This window comes from Choristoneura fumiferana, unplaced genomic scaffold, assembly GCF_025370935.1.
Source record: "Choristoneura fumiferana unplaced genomic scaffold, NRCan_CFum_1 Sck3bRy_69;HRSCAF=245_pilon, whole genome shotgun sequence".
In the NCBI taxonomy this organism is placed as follows: domain Eukaryota; kingdom Metazoa; phylum Arthropoda; class Insecta; order Lepidoptera; family Tortricidae; genus Choristoneura; species Choristoneura fumiferana.
This window is the reverse complement of record NW_027413055.1, coordinates 8,689-20,506: the sequence shown is the minus strand read 5'-3', so window position 1 is coordinate 20,506 and position 11,818 is coordinate 8,689. Positions and strand designations below refer to the sequence as shown.

At 38.1% G+C, this 11,818-nt stretch overlaps 1 non-coding gene across 1 annotated transcript; it reads right to left on the bottom strand.

Moving 5' to 3' along the window:
• Window positions 1–74: 74 nt before the first annotated feature.
• Window positions 75–146, bottom strand: TRNAG-UCC (transfer RNA glycine (anticodon UCC)). The gene has a single exon. It is a non-coding gene; the product is annotated as a tRNA-Gly (tRNA).
• Between the last annotated feature and the right edge of the window lie 11,672 nt (window positions 147–11,818).

Here is an 11,818-nt window from a genome sequence, read left to right as displayed (position 1 = left end):
AATTAGTACAAAATCCTAATAAAAAATCCACTAACAACTCAAAATTTCACGCGTTGTTTCAACAGCAAAAAGTGTGCGATGGCCGGGAATCGAACCCGGATCAACTGCTTGGAAGGCAACTATGCTGACCATTACACCACCATCGCAACTTGTCAGCCAGTCGAAATTTAATGTCAAAATCAAAATTGATATTACCTGGCCGATCCTGAATGTCCATTGCGGCTGCAAGCAAGGTGCAAGCGCTTTCCACACTCAAAGTGGAAGTTTACGTGGTCCTCACACGCTGCTCGAAGGTCTTCCACGCCCATATCCGCGCCAAGGTCATCATTTCAAAAACTCCTGAATCTTGAAGTAACAGCTGAGAATAAGAACAGAAAAAACCACTGATAATGATGATTATTTTGAAGCCAATTATCGTAGTAATTTGCTCCTTAGGCTTAAGCGCCATCTATGTGAAAATAATAGAAACATTATGTACATTGGCTATGGAGCTATCAAGCTCTTTCAATAGTTCCATTGGCAAAGTACAGATGTCGCATAAAAATTCTTCATAACAGTGGATCTCTCTATTTCGCTCAGATAACGAAATAAATACTTAGATATAACTTTTACCTATATAATAAAATTTACCATCCTTTACAAAGGCATAAAAAATTACCTGGGTACCTTGGCAAGTGGCAGGACTTATTATGAGCTTCACTGTGTGGATTGTGCGAGTTTTCCTTAGTTTTCAAACAGAGAAAGCGACTAAAAAAGGGAACTAATATTTTTCAAGTCAAACACACACACACACAAACATCACGCATGTATTCCCAATGGGGTAGACCGACACGAAACGTTACGTCAAGTAAAAGAAACGTTTATAATGAACTACAATATTACTTTATTTCGTCGCTGCACAAAAAATGTTACACTGGCGGTTATTCACGGCACTACCACATCAATTCCAACATGATACGCCTGTTTATTCCCAACCGCTATGAGTTCAGTTTTTCACAAAACGATATCCTCACTTAAAGGCGGCAACGTATTGTTAACTCTTCTTAGTTATTGCAGGCGCATGCCAATCGCTTACATCAGGCCGGCCTTCGTTTCACCTCATACCATAAAAATATTGCAAAGAAACGAGCGCCTCTATGTTTTTTCCTCTTTTGTTTCAGGCTAAAAAGCGATTTATTTATCTGATTGAACAGTAGCACTATGAATAGAAGTTATTTATTATTCATAGATAGTCATAGATTATCTACTTAGATAAAAAACATGGTAACACAGCAGCGCCATCTGATGTGCGATAGAATCACTATTAGTTCTAAGTTTTCGAGCCCTGCTTCTCTTCTCACCTTGCCCGTGTAAACGTATTGTATGAAGAGCCGAAAGGTGTCGGGCTGCACGTGGGGTAAACGAATGACGGCGGGTGCACCCTGGGGCGCCGCGCAGCCCGGGGCGCCACCGCGAAACCCGGGGCGCCCCTGCCGCCCCGGGGGGCGCCACCACGGCACCGGGAATGCGGCATAACTCGCCGCGCTTCGTGTTTTGGAAACTTGCGCACCTGAAAAAAAGATTTCTTAAAACACGAGGTACTAATGCTGAACGCGATAAAACATCGTTTCAGTATTTCAGATATACTTAGGACATTCTCGTAATTAATTAATATATTTTTATGACCAGTAAAAAATTGGAAGTTAGAACAGATTGTGACTGTGTCTTTGACCGCGTTTTAAAACGCGTCGCCGACGCACGTTTGGATCGGTACAAACGCGAACGCACGCGAGTTGTAGGTATGGCCAAGGACCTTGTAGGTATGGCTGATCTATGGATAAACGCGCTGCCAACATCGACGGCTTGCTTTAAAAAAAACAAGATGTATGCAAAGGCTCTTTACAGTCGGTTGGAGATAGTTTAGAAACTATTTTTAATTTTTACCGAATTCACAAGATATAGATGGATTCCATAGTTTTCGGAGGAACGCTTTTTGGAATCACATAACTAGAAAATAATATTCGAGCATCGTTCGTTACAAATCTAGAGCTCAAATTGAATTTTCAACTACATAGTCCAAAACATCCTCTACCAGAGCCTACAGCTTTTCTTAAGATCAAGATTGCCCCGGTCCAAGAAGTTTGAAAGTTTTGAGACTTCGAATACCTGCGCTGCAGCCGAGTCATCCACGTTAATGCTCGATTGTCACCTGCCGAGAAATTTACTAATTTACTGCCAAACTTCCATCCTGTCATGTATTTTAGTGCTAAGAGACTTACGGAATGCGCGGAATTCGGCGGCTGCATCGCAGTTACGTAATTAGAATACTTACCGACAACTTATTATGAGGAAGCGGTTGAAATATACAGGATAATATCATAAAAATAGATTCTGGAGTATTTCAGGTATGTTCAAACGAATCCAGTTTCAGTTTCGATCCTAACTATTTCGACAGAATTTGAACATTAATGAATAGCCCATGCTGAAGTCAAGTATAATGAACTAAAATTTCCTTGCTCACCCGCCTTAGGAAATTATTTTAGTTCATTGATATGGACCTCCGCAAAGTAACGCCTGATTCAATAAATTATTCAAGTGTAATGGCTTTTTTTTATCGATTTAGTTTTTGGAAATATTTCAAAATGGTGGAGCCATGGGGGATGAAATACAGATTCGTGAGGCCTACAGTTCGCTAAGCCATTCATACGTAGAACAGACGTCAAAAATATGGTCAACGATTAACATTGTCTGTTTTTACTTTCGAAATAGTAATCGCGTGAACCGAAGAGACACCACCACAGTTTGCTTGGCTCTTTGTTGGGGAATTAGGAATAAACGAAGTGAAAAACAAAGTCAGGCTCCATTCAACTACTAATTGGTCTAAAGTAGCAAGTAGCCAAGTGGAAAGCTACAGTACAAGTTAGGTAGCGGGAGCGCTTCGCTAAAATCTATTAAAGTTGTAGCGGCACTTGATGGGCAATCAGTTACTGATGAGTGCCGCCAGGGGGCGCGGGGGTTGCTCTACTAGCCCGGCTCACACAATATATTGTTATAACTGGACTAATTCAAACTACCCCGAAGTTTCCCTCTTTGAAGTTATACCTCCTTTGAGTTGCAGGTCGGTCTACATCTAAAAATACATGAATGGGTTTCCTAATTTTCATCCTGTGCCGCTGTCACAAATTGAGAGTACTTCAAGACGTTCTAAATCTCACAGCCGACTGTGACTGTGAAATAGTTAATCAATGATAAATGAACTAATCAGTTTCACTGCATTAGTTAATCTCTATTTGCTGTAAAGTAAATCCATTGAAATGAGTCGCTCACCGTCGCTGGCGCCGCCCCGCGCGTGTTCCACCAAATTGTTTCACTCCAAATTCAATCACGACGCTTACACGCTCAGGAAAAGCTAATCCGTTTGATTACAGCAGGCTGATGCAATGATAGACTGGTAACATCGCATAATAAAGGAATGGTAGAGCTATTTTAGGGTCTTTTGGAGTCTTTAGGCGGGGTTTTAGGGGGTCGGGATGTAAAAAAGGGAATGTCATTAACAATGAAAATTAAATATTTTTCTTGTAACTAAAGTAGGTACGTAGGGCCCCCGTGTGGTCATTTTAAAGAAGGCCAGTACTGAATGTTAATCTGTAATATCAGAAGCTGCATTCACTAATATGGGGTTACCTAAGCATGTTCTACGGTTTCGTAGGAAAGGAAAAATGACAAGACTTCTTTTTTATAATATTATGTGTGTAGGTTTCTTTAATACTTAACTAAAACAGTTGATTTATCTTTAATTGATTAATGCATAATGTTTATAATGAACACTTAATAGAAAGAAAGAAAGAAAGAAAGAAAGAAAGAAAGAAAGAAAAGTTTATTTTGGCTCCAAAAATGTACCACCTAAAACTAAGACTAGAACTAGCACTAAAACTATGCACTAATACATATACAAGAGGCCCTTGCTTTAGGGAATAATAAGTATAAATAGGTACCTATTGACAGATATTGCCGATAAGTAAGCCAATGCAATTATGATCATCAAACGTTTGCCAAACAGCGCAATAATCTCAAATAGACTTGATTAGCCCAAAATCTACTTAAAAACAAAATGTTTATAGAAACAAAGTTGTTGAGAGACCCCCAATGAGATTAGGAGGGTCTCTGGACTCTCCGATCGGGATTGTGGGAAGTAATTAATTTATTGGCAAATTATCGCACAATCGCGGGTAGTCGCACATTCAAGGCATTTAATCACCCGACGGCGTGATTAATTTAAGTCTGTGGCTGTGCCCTGATCCTGTGTCGTGAATTTTTGCGTGATATCATCAATCTTGGTTGGCTCGCGGAGACACGGCGGCGGCAAAGAATCTGCTGCGGAGAAGCGTCTTCTCGAGTGAGCAAAGAAGGGAAAAGCCAATATTTAATTTTATTTACATTCAGGATTTTCCCCCGTAATTTGCTCCAGCATATATTATAATAATCAGAAGCTTGTAATATTTATACCATCGTATGGAGCGTAAGTATACATATTTTTGTAAAGAATAAAATTACATTTTAATTTAATTGTTATGCTTAATTACAAAATTTCGCCTAACCACCGCTCAAAAGCTGGTTCATGATGAATTTATCGGAATAACTAATTATCATAAGCGCGAAACAATAGCCCTGTACAAACACTCCTTCCTAGCATGCTCTTATTACCGTGGTTTCCAAGCACCCGCCCCTATCAGGTCCCTGTGGAGTGAGCAGGTCGGATATTGTTGCTGGTCGGATAAAGGTTTCCGTGCTAGCACCTCTGGTAATTTGATATTAATCTCATCTCGATGTTGTCGTCGCCAGATGTTACTAATGGAGGCTGTTGGAGCAAAAACCTCTTTTTTGTCAAGACGCTGAAAGGTAGGAAAATGCTGCGTCAACTTACCAACTCATGCTCTCGACTTGTGAATGTGACAGGAAAGGGAAAAGATTCCACAAAAACCGCGGGTGGTTCTTATAAATCGTGTCATAAACGTGGCATAATTAACAATCTAGAAATAAGATACGTTGAGTATGGCTATTTACAGAAAACTACCTGTTTTTCTTTTCTGTTCTTTTATTTTTACTGGACTACGCTTATATCGCGTGCGACTTTTCAGATATGAGCCGAGACTACGACTAAAAACAGTTCCAGATAATTAATAAATTAACTGGGACTATGTGTGTATTTCATCTGTTGACCGTGTCAAATTTATCTAAAGCGCCAACGTCTAAAGAAGATTAAAAATACAAACCTTATTCATGTATTCCTTATTTATAACTATGTTATTAAGAAAAACTTTCATGGTATCAAAGTTTTTCGAATAATTTGGTTTGGACCAAAGCTCCCGAATTCACTATTGTCGAGTCTTGCCTCTAGTCAAGTCTTGTCAAGAATCTATGGAACAAACATTAATATTCTTCGAGCCTTCGACACGTGTCTGAGACAGCTGATAATTGCCCGGCTTCTCGGACACCTTCGTAGATCTATAACGACGTATATTCCAAACAACCGTGACTGGTCATACGTCCTTTTGGAGGGCGAGGCATTCAGCCCTACTGGTTTTTTTTCCTGCGGACACTGATCAGCACCGTAATTGAATTAGCTGTCGTGTGAAGCTAATTACGAGATTTCTGCGCCGCATGCCGTTGAATTGAGTGACATGGCCGAATTAAATGGGATTACACGATAAAACCAAGAAAACGTTTCGTAGACCTGCACTCTTTTTGATAAAGTAGAGGTAGGTACTCGTAGTAAGTTTCTGTTTACATAAAACGAATGTCAAAATGTTAAAGTTGACAAGAAATGGGTCTAAGTATGAGGGTTTTACGGTGTCAAAGAATTACGAAATACCTCACGAGGAGTTTCAGGAAAAAAACACGCAATATTGCCGTGGACATGCAAATTCGTCGATAATAGTCGAGAATAGGTTTGCACATGGAATGTAGTGGAACCATAAGACGAAAACAGAATCTTTTATTGTAAGAGACGATACATGAAAAGTGCAGCTGTCTTTGTAATGTACAACGTAAGCAGAGCAAACGCAATCAGTAATTCTGAATCAATCCTAGACCAAAGCCGTAATACGAAAGCAATGTTTGTGTGTTCGAATCAAATGTGTAGGTAAGTAGAATTTCATCAACTTTCAGAGACCGAATTGACTCGATGAAACTTGGTACGGATGTTTATTTTGTATGGCAAGCTAACTTTTTTAACTTACGAAAATTTACTCTTCAATCTGAATATTTTTAATGACAATTACACGAATTCTCTGTAGTAGAGTAATAGCCAAACAAACACAACGAAAAACAGGATTTATTTGTATCTATATCGTGGTATTTTTTGTGTTTTAAAAGGTTTGTTTAATAAAATTAATTGTTCAGTTCGCGTGACTGTGCTTAATTCGATTATTCCTAATGATTGAATAACATAGATAGTTTAAAATGTATAATGTAGCCTGGGGTAGGCATTCTCCGGACTTCAACTACATTTTGACAATTGATAAATTCGCATCATAATCATAATAAGTAAAAGTTACAGAATTTCAAAAGTTAAGTTAGCTTGATTACACATTAACTGAGTTCTCAATGATTCAACTCCGTACAGTCAGCTGTCGATGGTGTGATACGCCGTTAATTACGAGTTTCTGAGCCAAGTGTACAAGGTAATGATGTGGCCTGGCGTGACAGGCACAGGCGATCTAACTTTTAATAGCATGCTGGCTGCAGGCTTTGTTACAGAAGTAGAATCTTAAATACAGTATGGTTCAGGCTGTGTGGATTTAACGTGAAAAAAAAGAGAATGTAGTAAAGGGACGCACTACTCTAGCTGGACCGATTAGCTTGCCAACGATCGCAATTGTGACCACAATTTCTATTTGTGAAACGGCGCATAAGATGAAGATGTTAAGACAATGTAGCATCGGGTATCTCACAAGATGTAGTAACAATAATTATATTTCAGATGTTGTTGAAAGATGTCATGCAGCAGCAAGAAATGAGCGTTTGTGGAGCTCTAATTGATCTACAAGCGGCTCCACTCCCTAATTAATAAAAAGAAAAAGAAGAAAGTATTTTATAGATCTTTTTATGCTCCAAAACTGATGTTGACTACTTCAAAATTTTGTCATATCCACGCAATTGTAACGCTAAACTTTTTTAATTAAAATAATGATATGCAAGACATTGCTTCAGTTACAGATTATGAAATCAAGCAAACACGGTATAACAAAAAACTTACACAGACCCTACCATGTATCAATATCACTTATGGCAAGAAAGATACACGCAGCCGTGAAACTTGTTGTTTCTTCCCCCTAAAATTGGTAATCGCTCAAGAACAAGTGGCTGAGTCAACTCCGTGGCATGATTGATGCGTGCTTGCGCAGCCGCCATTCCCATTTGCATCGCGATTACACTCGCCAGGGATGTAATTAATCAAGTGGGTCACATCACACGCTTTCGCCTTTGGGAAGTCTTCGCGAGATGGTAAATGATATTGGTACATTAGGGTGATTAATTTTGTCATCGCCTCTAGTTTATTTATGTTCCAGTGTTGGGCTTAAGTTTCCAATTAAAATAAAAGGGGTTTGGATTATTTCTACGCAAATTCAATGCTGATTCAAATCTCACACATGTCATTAACGTACGTACAATCTTCTACTTAAGGGGTTCCCATGCCCCAATGACCTTCGATCTGAATTCCTTCGTTAATGATTTTTGTAGCTTATTATATTAACAACAACGGCTTTAAGCAATATAGTATCCCATATTTACTTCAAAGTTCATTGTTTTCGAGATATTTGGCATCAAAGTTGAACAATTTTAGGCCAAAAAACTGGTTTTCTGGCCATAACTTTTGTGTTAATTAGTTTCAAATGAAAACCCTCAACCAGTTTTTAGAGACGTCAAAGACAAACCCAAATATGTAGATTTCATATATGTTAGATCTTTCACGTCATTAGAGATACGAAATAAGTGTTTTCATTTTTTTCAAAATCCGGTATACAAAAATGGAGATAAGATTGGAGAACCGATAGCCGTTTGCCTTATAATTCTATCTGTAGTGCAAAAGTAGGAGATACCCACTAAGCACAAACCTTACCGAAACATCGCTGCAATGTTGATCTAGCTCACATTATTAACGTTGCCAACGAACCTTGACAGAAAGTTGCCAAAACATACATTATCAAGGAGTTTGAATGCCACATATGCAATGTTGCCGCATCTTGCAGCAACCTTGCAAATAAAACGTTACAAAATAAATGTTGCCTAAAAGTGCCATATCAAATTTACTGTAAGTTATTTTTATAACGTTATTGTAACTTTGCATGCTTAACAATTTGAAAGTTGCAAACGCAATCTTACTGCAATGTTTCAAGCGTAACGTTATAATAAAAACGTTTTTGTAACGTTTCACATCATAGTTACCTTAATATATATGTGCAACTTTGCTACAAGGTTAGTTTTACTACATTACTTCTGTTAAGTTGTCTAAAGCTTTAAAATGAAACATTTTAAACGTTACAACGGTAAAGTTCCTGCAGCTTACAATTCTGTCGTTAAATCAACGTTGCCAAGGAAACTTCCAAGTAAGCTACCACAACTTAAAATTGTAACGTTTTTGAACATTACTTGAGCAATGTTTTTGCAAAGTAGCGTGACAAATGTACCTATAAGTTACATGCGCAATATTGTTGTAACTTTGCATGTTAAATATTTTGAAAGTTCCAACCGCAATCATGCAGCAACCTTTGAAATATAATGTTATATTATAAAGTTACAGTAACCTACCGCCAAATAGTTAGTGAAATTTACATATGCAACTTTGCTGCAAAGTTGGTTTTGTTACATTATTCATGTTAAGTTGCCCTAAGCTTTAAATTGCAACATTTTAAAACGTTACAACGATGATGTTCCTGCAACGTTAAATTCTGGCGTTTAATGTACGGTGCCAAAAAAACTTCCACGTAAGCTACCACGACTTAAAATTGTAACGTTTTCGAACATTACTTGAGCAATGTTTTTGCAAAGTAACGTGACAAATGTACCTATAAGTTACTTGCGCAATATTATTGTAACTTTGCATGTTAAATATTTTGAAAGTTCCAACCGCAATCATGCAGCAACCTTTGAAATATAATGTTATATTATAAAGTTACAGTAACCTACCGCCAAATAGTTAGTGAAATTTACATATGCAACTTTGCTGCAAAGTTGGTTTTGTTACATTATTCATGTTAAGTTGCCCTAAGCTTTAAATTGCAACATTTTAAAACGTTACAACGATGATGTTCCTGCAACGTTAAATTCTGGCGTTTAATGTACGGTGCCAAAAAAACTTCCACGTAAGCTACCACAACTTAAAATTGTAACGTTTTCGAACATTACTTGAGCAATGTTTTTGCAAAGTAACGTGACAAATGTACCTATAAGTTACTTGCGCAATATTATTGTAACTTTGCATGTTAAATATTTTGAAAGTTCCAACTGCAATCATGCAGCAACCTTTGAAATATAATGTTATATTTAAAAGTTACAGTAACCTACCGCCAAATGGTTAGTGAAATTTACATATGCAACTTTGCTGCAAAGTTAGTTTTGTTATATTGTTCATGTTAAGTTGCCCTAAGCTTTAATTGAAAACATTTAAAAAACATATAACGATGATGTTCCTGCAACGTTAAATTCTGGCGTTTAATGTACGTTGTCAAAAAACTTCCACGTAAGCTACCGCAGCTTGATTTTTTATGTTTTCAGACATGCATGACTGTGCATTGCTACAGAAAAGTAGCGTGATTAATGTACCTATAAGTTACTTGTGTAATATTGTTGTAACATTGCTTGTTTAATATTTTGAAACTTACAACCGCAATCATACAGCAACGTTTTAAATACTTACCTGTTTTAAAAAAAACATTTCACAACCTGTTTTAAAAAAAATATTTTACAACCACCCGACACTCAGGTCTTGACATACTGAACAGAAAGGTTGAATACGCTATTTTTCTCTTAGGCCATTTTAAACCTACTCAACAATAAATAAGGTTGAAAATTCTACATATACATGAAATGTACTTCTAAACTTTTCGTAAGTAACTGGTTGGCGATTTCGGGAACAAAAAGCAGGACAAAAGTATTGTATAGATACAATTGCTATTGTATGTACCTAGGTCAAAGTCTAAGAACTTAGTCACTAAACTCGGCCGTCTAGACAGAGCAACGATGAGGTGCGGTGCGAGGGAGAGCGGCGTGGCGTGGCCCTGCGGGCGCCCCGTGCACTCCGACGTTCAGTGCGCGATGGTACTGGCTGCGAAGTGTCGCGTCGCAATTTTTCGTGAATATAATTTAATAATATGTTCCGATATAGGAGAGGCCAATTTATTATAAATGCGGTGCGGGGCGGGGCGCGGCGCAGGCAGACTGTGAGCGATTGCTTGCTAGGCGGCATCTGTGGCGGCATTATCAAAAAGAAACAGAAAGCCACCGCCGCGCGGCAATTCGCTTTTTAATTCCCGACGATCGCGACTCGGTATAAGTGTGAACTAAGGCATCGATATTAATATATTATTACTTAAGTTATAATATATCTACTTAAAACTAAACAAAATTAACGATTCATCGTAAGGTGCTTTGGGGTAATTCCACGTGGATTTTTGATGAGTTGACATGACGTTTGTAATTTCGTTAATTACTCCGAGTTGGTACATTATATTTAAAGTCTTAGGATATTTCTGTCGTTTCCACTAATCGATCTTATATACTATATAAAAAAGTTTCTAAAATATGATCGATTTATGGAAATATTGGTATTCAAAAACTAGTTACTTATTTTTTTTGCACAGGGGCTATTTCGGAATATAGCGGGGTTATTCTGCGTGTTATTGAAAGGTGGACTTTATTATAATTTGGCTCAAGGTTCATATTTCTTTTTAGGCTGAAATTACCCCATTCATTTTTATTTTTTATTTCGTTAGTAATATCCACAGTTACAGATTTTTTCAATCTCTGTATTCCGAAATAACCCCACAAACGCAATGTGGTTCTCAAAATTTGCCGCAAAGGAATATTAAATCTACATACATTATAGAACAAAGCTGGATTAGTTACACCATTTATAACTCGAGAACAGCTGGACAGATTATTATGATCTTTGATGTGTGGATTGTAGAGTTTGTCTCCGCCCCGAATAGCAGAATAGGGGGAGAGGAGCGAAGCCGCGGGAATATACTAGTAAGTATATAAAACAATTAGAAATGCCATGTCACTTTTATATTTTGAACTAGCTTTTACCCGCGGCTACGCTCGCGTGAACCATAAACATTTCAATGAAGCAAGCAATCAAGCAAGCATGCTAGCAAGCATTTAAGCAATCATTTAAGCTAGCTTGCAAGCAAGTATGCAAGCAAGCAAGCATGCAAGCAAACATTTAAGCAAGCTTGCAAGTGAGCATGCTTCGCTCGCGTGAACCATAATCATTTCAAAGAAGCAAGTATGCAAGCAACTAAATAAACTTCATGCTACATCGTTTTGATAGCCGAAGTATCAGGTACGCTACCCTGTTCGACACACTGGAGATCTCTTTAATGTTGTTAGAGAGGGATCTATTAACAAGGAACCCTACGCCACCCTGTGATGTTTGATCATCCTCGCGGAAGTACAGAAGGTGGCCCGAGTCTAAGATGATGGTGCCCTCTCCCTCTCTATGTATTTCACTTAACTCCTGAATATGCAACCTTATGTTCTCCAGCTCCACTTCCAACTGCGCTAGAAGAGTCCTAAAAGTCCGTCCGTTCTACGTAGCCAGGGTCAGTTTACTTAG